Genomic DNA, 10495 nt, shown 5'->3' with positions numbered 1-10495 from the left:
AGCAGAATGTTTGACTGTAAATCTATACACATCTATCCACAAACTCCATTCAACTCCCAACTCACAGCTGACCTGCTGAAAGCAGCTGAGGATCCAGTGAAGCAGGGCCGAGAGGAAAACATGTATGTTTCTGGTCTGAATCAGCAGAGGACTTTTTTTTTTCTCGTCGTCATTGTTGTTGTTGTTGCGTGCTGCTCTTTAAAAAAAAAGGTGTTTTCTTCATAAGATTCATGTGAACATCCAGTTCTCACAACATGACAAATGTCTGACACTCGTGTTAGTCACTTGCCTTAAAGGAGAGGAATTTAATTATAGCTTTCAAACACTTAGCTGATGCCTCCTGACGTGTCCTGTAGCCGGAAAGTGCTTTAAAGAACAATGAAAAGAAAAAAGGGTGAACACTGCCAGTGGAAAGTAGAAAGAAGAGGTCTTACCAATGTATCAGCAGACTTTCTTATGTATGTAAGCTAAGATGAAAGCCATCTTAATAGTTGGAGACGTATGTCAGTTATCGTATGCTTTGGAATCATACGTACATATATTCTCAGCAAGTGCTGCCAATAATCCCGACTTCAAAACTGTTCGTACAGATGTGGGGTTTAGGGTTTGGGAGGCTGCTGGCATTAGAAATGTTTGTCACACATTCAAAGAAGAGTTTCTTATTCCTCAAATGCTTTTTTAATGAGTTATTTAAACTCAACTCTGCATTTTTAAAGTGGCAAAAAGTTGAATATTTATGAAAGCATCAACACTTGATGAGAAAGTAATGACCTACATATACGATCAGTTTCATATAGATGATTAGACCACAGTAAATGGTGAATATTTGGTGTTTACAGAGATGAACAGACCTGGTGTAAAAATCTGTATAGTATATTAATATAATATATATATATATATATATATATATATATATATATATATATATGTAGTGAATGTTATAATTCACGTTCTGCAATGTGACAAAAGTGCCAAAGTTTAACTTAACGTCCAGATGGAGCCAAATGTGTTTCATTCTATTTACCCCATGGTTTGTGAAATAAGAGATGTAAACGCAAGTGAAAATTCACCAACCCAGCCCTCATAAAGTCCACACGACAAGGAAAAGCCTGATTTCTATTCTTTCATTCTTTAATTGTTTTTAAAGTGCTGTTATTTCTAATGCTCTGTCAGCAAGCATACTGTCTGCTTTTCAAATTTTGTTTCTTTTATATATCTGCCTACATAAATATTTACATATAAAAACCTGGCCTAAATCTTGTTTAAGGGACCTTGTCTTCGGTTTTTCAGCAAATGCTGTGTCTGTTTTGGACGCATTTAAAGCGTTTGACAAGCCTCTATTTTACCAATGTCCTCTCTATCTCTATCTCTCTCGCTCTCTCTCTCTCTCTCTCTCTTTCTGTCTGTGTGTGTGTTTACCTATATCTCTTCCTCACTGTGTCGCTCTGCAGTACGTTTTTGACGATTAAGCTTTTAACATGTCCCAGAGTCAGGTCAAAACATCAGCCCCAATAATTCACACTTAAGAACATGATTCTTCATCATGGTTCTTTTAAGTGACAGAGCCTGGATCCTGTGTTTTAAGATGCCACAATTAATGCCACGGTGGCTTGTTACCATGGCAGCCAGTTCATCTCTGCTGAATCGGTGTCTTACTTTTTTTTTCTCCCCCCACTTGGAGCAGATATTCAGAGTCAGTGAGCAGCCCTGATCTCACGGTAATTGGCAGGAAATCATATGAAAGGAAGTGCTCCTTAGTTCCATAAGCCATTTATGATAAATGGGAGCCTGAGAGGCAGAGACAAGGGGGTAGGACAAGTAGATGCTTGTCTGGTTTGGATGGCTGGTTGTAGAAAATACCCACAATGCACCAAAAGATTCAATTCAGGGTTAATTTGACTGAATTTCAATTATAGATGTGTAAGTAAGGACATAAAATGAATGTAATTACTGCATTAAATATTTTACACTCACATTGTGTCTTTACAAGCAATCACTAGTAAAGAGTGCAAGGATCCAAATCACAGTATACAGATGCCTCATGTCTTCATCAAGACTCAAACCGATGGAGAGTTTATGACCTGTCAGCAGTGAGATCTCCTCCATCGTCTATGCACTGTGACCTGAAAGCTAAATTTGAACAGCGTTACAAGCACTTCTCCTCCTTGTAAGGCTCACAGCTTTGGAGAGGTGATCTGTGATCCCTGACAAGCTCCTGTCCAACATGATATTTGTTTTCTGTCTGAGGGTTTGATGATCCTGACAGCCTCAGTGGCCCGGGTCCGGTGCTCGCTGAAGAAATGTGTATGAATGACTACATCTCCAATGTTGATGTATGAATTATGAATGTATGACCTCAGGCTTGAAGCTCTAATGCCTTTTTTGGGGGACATATCTATTTTAAAATAATTTGTTTAAAAATAAATGAAGAGCAAAACTTACAGGTAAAAAAAGAATTTGTTAAAAGTAGGTTATCAACGTGCTGCAGTGAAGGCAGTGAAGTGAAGGGTAGGAGGAACCTTTAATAACTCTCAAGTGATCACATGATTAATCTTATGTCTGATCAGAGCAGGACTAGCCAATCAGAGACAATTGGCATTTTGACATTTTCCTCTACATTTCCCCCATTGTTCATGCTTTTCAAAAATCCTCTCCTTTTACTCAGTGATGTCTTCTTCTGCAAACAAATATATGTAATATTAGTTTTTAAGAAGTTTGTTTTATTCAGTTTTAGTTCATTTTATTTGTGTGAAATCCTTATTATCATAACAGCAATTAACATGTAAAATTATTAACAATCTAATATATTTATAAATATGAATTGGGATTAAATTGCAGGGAAATGAAAATGAAACCAAAAAGAAAAACCAAACTGGAGCAGGAAGGAAATTCTGTTGCTGCTACACAAAGCACATCAGGGAAATTACACAAAGACTTTAGTACCACATTGTGCAGACAAAATATAAACTGCATGGAGAGGGATTCATAATAAAGTCAAAGCCAACAAATTAAAAAATATATATAACCTCTGATTTTTATTTTTATTTTCAAACCTGTCGTTTTCAGCCCCAACCAACAGTGACCATTTATCAGATCACACACAGCTCCGTCTGCAGCCATAAAAGCCTTTGTACAACTTGTGTTGTTCTCCCCAAGCCGTTTCGTCTGATGTGTAAAAAAGGTGGCATTTCCCTTTATATTTAAGATAAAAGAAATCTGGTAAATCGTGATGATTCTTCAGTTCGTAAATAGGAGAAAAAGTTAAGAATTTATACTTTTATCTTTCACTGGAGTCCAAAGTCCAAGTGTTTTATTTTGATGTTGAATGTTTTAAACTCTTCTTCAGACTATGGAAAGATTGAAGTAATAATTCAAGTGCTCTCTGGACTGGGTGGTGGTCGCTCATACGTTCAGATGGCAGTTTCTTTTATACGTGTATGTCATATTTGTTTTCATGTCTGTTTAGAAGATGAGTCAGTTGAATCAACCAGTCAGATTTGGATGGTGTGTTTGTTGGCTACTCTGTGACCCATGGTTACCTGTGTTCTCTGTGTAGGTCTGTGGAAACATTGACATGTAAAGATACCAAACTCCGTTAAAGTGACTTTGCACTCCTTGAGAAAACTGGCAGCATACATTTAAATCCAATGAAATGTCCTGAGAAACACCTGAGAAAAGCAGAATTTCCCTGATTAATATAAAAAAAACTTCTTGTTCTCAGGTCTTGCACTTGTCTTAAACCTGCAGTCTGCATGAACCTCAGTTGTGACACTTACTCATATCCTAGCAATGGAAAGGATAACAGTGGGAAATGATGCCATAATACATTCTGGATAAGTGAAAACCACATACTTTAGTTGCAGCTCCACTTATGTGTCATACTTCCTGTTTTTGGGGTCTTGTGTCATTTCATGACAACTCTGTCCACCCATCCTCCTTCTTCCCTCCAAGATCAGAGCCCTTGTTTTGAGAGCTTGACAGATCTGGGCCCCTGGTTAGTGATCAGAGCTCTTCAATCAGGCTTTTGAGTCTCACGTTTACTTTGTTATACTCTCATAGTATTTTTTTTTCTCTCTCTTCCTCTCTGATGAGGGCGATGTACAGATATACAGCGCTCTTTTTGTGTCTCATTGATGATTTTTATGAGTGACAGTAACTTTCATTTCCCTGCCCACACCTGAGAGGAAAGATTATTACTGTATATCTTTGAAATATCATCTGCAGGTCTGTCATTCAACTAAGGTGAAGTACAGTTTAAAGCTGCACTAGTTGGAAATTTTATGTAAGAATTCAACAATTTTATCAGCCTTAATGACAAGGAAAGATAGTTTCAGTGATGTATGTGCATTTAATCACCAAAAGTGATTTCATAAGAGAAAACTCTTATTGACTCTCACTATACTCTGCAGTTTCCTAATTTCTCAATGCGCCCAGAAACCAAGCAGTACTCTAGTAGAAATGAGATGATTAATTGTCATCTTTGGGTTTTTTGCTCTAGGTCAGAATATTACTATTACTATTTGAATATGTTACCTTTGGCTTCAGGGAATAATTATGGGTACTTGGGTGTTAATAATAGTTGCATTGATAATGAAAATATTTGTTGGCTGCAGCATCACAGTTCTTCTATGATTGAATCATACCCCTTTGACCCATGTTTTCTGTCTGCTAATTACTTGAAACAGGAAAAAACAAAAGCAATTTCATAAAACACAACTTAAACTGAGTCTGGAGTGGGTCTACTGTTCTTCAGTGGTGCACATTTATTGACAGACATTATATGGAGTAAATCTGGAGTAAACATGATGCTTTTGGGCCCCTTGTGGTCTGGGCTCCCTGAGTAGTAGCCTGCTTCGCCAAGTTGGTAATCCATCATGAAAACATGAAACGCTTACTTCTAAAATAACATAAAGATCTATGAGCTGCCTTGATGGGTGCAGCCAATAAATAAAGAGAGAAAAGTTGAACTGAAAGGATTTCCAATAAGCACCTCTAACTTTAGTTTGAGTTTCTGTGAAGGCAGTTATGTCTTTGTCTACTCTCATAGCTATTAGCAATACATGCAACAGAGCTTTGGTGTATAAACATTCAATTAAACCTAATCAAACAACATCATCATTCTGCAAAATCAATAGGCTCTAAACAAGCCGAGTTGAACATAAATACCACATTGCAATAAAATACCTGTGAATGAATGTTGTTAACTCCAGCCTGCACATACTGTACCACCCAAGATGATTGTTTTATGATATGCATAACACCCACATTCTCTGCACAAATATACACTATGTATATGTATGTACGCTATGGATCACTGGGACAGTTTAATGGTCTCACCAGCACATGACAATAAACAGCAACTCCACCCCCGCCCACCACCTCCCCTCTTTCATGGTCCTGTTTATGTGACCAGTACAGAGCCTGAAGCCTGTAATAGAGTTGCAATCACTGGATCGGAGAAATGACAGCTACATATGTATCTGTCATAAGTAGTCTCAACTATTTTCTTGCTCTGTTTTTTTTTTTTTTTTGAGTGCATGCCGCTTTGTGAAAGAGTGAATTACTGCAGCACTGTTGCTGTGCTCCCAAGAGGAAATGGAAAGATTGCATTCTTTCATCTTGTCACACTTCCACAGGGAAAGATTAGACAACCAGTTTGTCTAAAACACATTTATAAATGGGCCTGTTTAAATGGAAATGCACTTAGAAAATGTATAGTACTTTTATGTTTTATTTATTTTCATATAATTATATGATATTCAAACAATCTTTTTTTTGGTTTTAGAAGGAAACAACTCACTAACTCATTTCCATTTGTATCTATTGTAAGTTTAATTTGTGCTTTGCAATAACAGCAAATACGTCACTGATGCATGAAATGGTTTTCGTTTTGCCATTTATATCCCGAACTATGCCACAAACACAACATTATTAAAGTGGTAAATCTTAATCAGAGCTCATTGTGTTTACTTGGCCTCCAGGTACACAATATATAAAACTGGATCTTTTTAGGTTTCAGCAATCTCGTGAAATTAGAAGCTTTACTCAGAAGGCATTCTGTCATTTCCTCTTGGTCATCTAATACATGACAGTAGAAAAGCAGGTTGTCCCCTGTTTGAATGGTTTCTGGGCTTATATCCAAGGTTTTTAATCCTCATTTCATTGTGCACTCAGTCTAGCAAGACTAATGTAGGCATGCTGTGTTGTGGCCAGTCTTTCAGTTTTCATGTGAACTGTGTGGTACAGCTAGTTAGGCAGCTGAAGGGTTGTTGTAGGTACCATATACCTGCTATTTAATGTATGCAAACTGTAGATTATTTGAATCCACTAAAAAAGACCCATTTCTAGAGCAAATACAAAATCTGCAAGGACCTCTTGTCTTGTATTATTAATTCAGATTGTAATAGATTTGAGTTGGTAATAAATGGTAATGGATGATTTTCTTTTTATAGAAAGCTGATTCCCTTTCTTTCTTTCTTTACTGAAGCAGTGGCAGTGATGAGGTGGAGAGTTGTTTTTCTCATGGTTTAACTTCACATGAATAAGCACTGAAAGAAATAGTGAATAAGGCAAAAAGAAGAATGCTGGAATAACACCTATAACAAAAAAAGAAAAGAAAGAGGACAACAAAGGGCTTTTGAGCGGTTTCTGACAAAGAATATTAAAAATAAATAGAAACCACCAGCAACTGGAGCCGCAAAAGACAAGGTCAGTGTGACACCAAATTACACAGGCTTATAAACACAACTCAGGAGACAAAACCTGAAGATAAACTGCTTGGACAATTGAGTGAACAAAAATACTTCAGATAAAAACACATATCTTTAAAGGGTTTTGGTTATATTTTTGAAGAATTACAGCATGGATTCACTTTCAGCCAAGAGGTCTGAATAGCCAGTATTCCAATACTTGTTACAATATTCCATCTAATCTTGTCCTTGGAAGGCTGCAGTGTCCTCAATGAAATATATATATATATATATTTAATGAATGAGATTAAGGAGAAGTTACAAGGTAAGAGAGAAGTATTGGCATTCCAGACACCACCCATGGCTACATCACAATAATTGGCAGAATTAATGAATATGTCTGAATAATCAAGTGGAAAGGTTATTCTGAAAAAAAAAAATACTGGTACATGCTGCTGAATACCAGATTCCCATCAAAAATATAAAGATACTGAATGTTACTCTGTATCCCACAGTTATTATGACTCTTAAAATTTGTATACTAGGTTTTATAATATTTTCAACCGTTCTGTCAAAGACCTAACCTAACAGGGCCATGTGATCCAGTACCATGGACAGTAACACACTATCCTTGACTCAGGAAGATGGACTGTGGCACGGAGTTCTTGATTTAACTCCATGAACAGTAAAAGTAACTGTCCAAATTTTGAATCAGGCTGTCGTGCCAAGTCTTTCTTTCCTTTTTTCAATTCAAAACCATGGCCCATTCCTTGATCCAGGACCAACAACAGTAAGCAATTTCTCGTTACAATCATGAACAGGGACAAACAAGTCTTGAAATTGGACAGGGACACAAAACCTTGATTTGGGAAGACATTTATGCAGAACCATAGATCTTGGCTGTGCCACCCAAATCTTCATTGTAATCCAGTGAAAGAGGTTGTCCAAGTTCTGAATCAAGACAATGTGTCCATCTTCTTTTGAGAGACATGATCAGTGACACACAATTCTGGAACCACAACCAAGTGACAGAAATACTTGATTTAGGATAAATGACAGTAACATACATACTTTGAGTCAGAACCATGGTCAGCAATAAAGCATCCTGTTTCAGCACCATGGACACCTTGGAAATGTGGAAATTACAGCCTATCATTACCTGTGAATGATGACTAGAAATCCCAATTCACTGCAATATACAGACTTAAAACTTTGGTTTCTACTGTATAGTTTTTATTATACAGGGAGCAGTATGACGGAGTGACCATGGACAGTGACACGTAATTGTTGATTCAGTACCAAGGACAATTGAGCGCTTTCTCTGATTCAGAACCATGGACAGTGACATTTACTCCCTAAATCACACAAACACATGCAGTGATATAAAGAGTCAGAACCATGGACTGTTACACATAATTTTTTAATTAGAACCACAAACAGTGACTCCGGCCCTTGAACCAGGCCCAGTGACAATAATCCTTGATTCAGCACAATGGTGAATTACATACAACATTTGATGCAGACAGTTTTATATGGAAAACCAGGCAAAGTGTCACAGTTTGGTAAATACATTTTTCCCTTGCAATGAACACCACAGATTGGCACCGAAATCAACATTGTTGAATTGAGAACCATGGACAGTGGCACAATTCATGCAGAACGATGTACGTACTGTGACAAACAGTCGTTGATTCAGCACCATGGACAGCTACATTCAATTCTTGATTCTGTACAATGGATAGTTACACACATATCATGATTCAGCACCATGGACAGCTACACAAACTTCTTGTTTTAGCACCATGGATAGCTGCAAAAATTCTTACATTGTTTTTGGACACAGCTTGGATTCATTTTGCCTCCCTCTTGGTCCGTGTTTGGTTGAATTCAATTAAAGCCCCCGTAGTGAAAGAATAAGAGCTACCAAGAGACTTGAGCTGCTGATGAGAGATATGCTTCATTTAGCTGTATTCAGAAACACCCACATTTCCTCTGTGGGAACATAGAGAATCAGAAGGACTGCGCAAAGAAGACTGAGACAGTGAGGACATTCAGATGGGATTTGATCCCCTGCCAGACAAGTTCAACTACTGAGACAAAGCCTCCTTTGAATTATTGAAATAATGTAATTGAAAAATTCCACTTTTTCTTTGTTGTTTATACCCCCTCTTTAAGCATGCAAGTAAGACTAAAGCTAAGATTAAGAGAACTTTCTCATTAACTGTCATGCCTCAGGAGTAGCTGTAGTACTTCCTAATTGAGACAGTCTAAGAGTGGGGGAGAATATATTGAGTGGGGCCTGATGGGGTTTGATTCCAGGCAAGCTAAGGCACATCTGGAGATAAGTTTCCTAAGTACAGCATTAAAGTAACAGGAGATCCTGTACACAGGACTGAGGGTTGGAAAGAGTGCTAAAACGGTCACATGAAATTAAAGAACTGTCTGAAGACAGCCTTACCAAAATGGGATTAAGGGGAATTTAAGGATGTAAACATCTACTTAGATACATTCACTGCTTACTGAGAGCTGAAAACATGCTTATGTAGTAATGAATGCCAAATATTGTGCTTAAAAGTGAAATTACTGACTACAGTCCACATAAAGTAGTGGGAGTAAATGCAATGATCCCTATCCCTTCAGCTCTACAGTGACCTTGTAGCACAATGTGGGATTAACAACATGTGAACGTGGTCTTCCATTGTGTTGTGCATCTACTTGACTAGCCCCCATGCTGTGCAAAGCCTGTCCTTCAGCTACAGACAACAGAGCACAAAAAAATAACACAAATACGAAGGCAAAATCCAGACAATTATTGATTTATGAATTTATTACACACCACAGGTTGAAATGATAAATAATGGGAAGATGATCAGCCTAAAAAATATCAGATGTGAAATCCCCAAGTTTAGATAGTGCCATTGCCATGGGTGGAATTTCCTGCTAATAATTTCCAGTCACAGTTCATTCACTTTCTTTCAACACGTTTGAGCCTGGTAACAGTTATCACTAGTCAGGGAGTATTTAATTACACCTAAATTCCGAATCCCCACCACAGTCTATTAAGTTTCAAATGACAGATCTCAAAGATTCACAGATAAAGTGGGTCTTAAAATCCCTCAGCCAAAAGCCACGGTGACCTTGGGATTTCAGTAATGGTAATTTAATTTAAAATCAGTGTCTAATTGAGGCATCACTCTAGGCGGGTGTTCATGGCTTACTTTAAGGCCCCATAGTGTCCCTGGGTGTGTGAATAATGTAAGTTCATCAGTTAATCTTTTTGTTCTCTGTGAGTGATCCACTGCCAAACCCCAAAGTTTGACATAGGGTAAAAAGCCCCAAAATCTGATCTGAATTTATTTTTCTGCAGCTGCACAGTTTTCATCTTTAACCAGTTGAAGAAAATCTGAGCAACAACTACAGTTATATGCCACTGAACTTTTCTTCATGTTCCTTATTATATAAAGATGCTGAATTCTCTGTAGCGAAGGATTAGACATGCCTGCCTTGCACCATCCATGCAAATCCTAACAGGAGACCGTAGATCAGAGCGCAGGCAATACAAATAATTAATACTCAGGGGCACTGGAGTTCTGGTGCTGAAGGAATGCTGAAATAAAAAAAGAAAAAATGATGAGGGCAAAGGAGATGGAGGGAGGCAGACTAAAGCTGGGTTTGACACCTGTCAAATTATTGACTTAACGTGTGTGTGTGTGTGTGTGTGTGTGTGTGTGTGTGTGTGTGTGTGTGTGTGTGTGTGTGTGTGTATTTGATCCGTGCACATGTGTGTGTGCGTACTCTGTGGGTTT

The sequence above is a fragment of the Seriola lalandi genome, unplaced genomic scaffold (genome assembly GCF_002814215.2).
Source record: "Seriola lalandi dorsalis isolate HSWRI2012SDOR001 ecotype SW California unplaced genomic scaffold, Sedor1 jcf7180002054966, whole genome shotgun sequence".
Classification (NCBI taxonomy): domain Eukaryota; kingdom Metazoa; phylum Chordata; class Actinopteri; order Carangiformes; family Carangidae; genus Seriola; species Seriola lalandi.
This window is presented reverse-complemented; position numbering follows the sequence as displayed.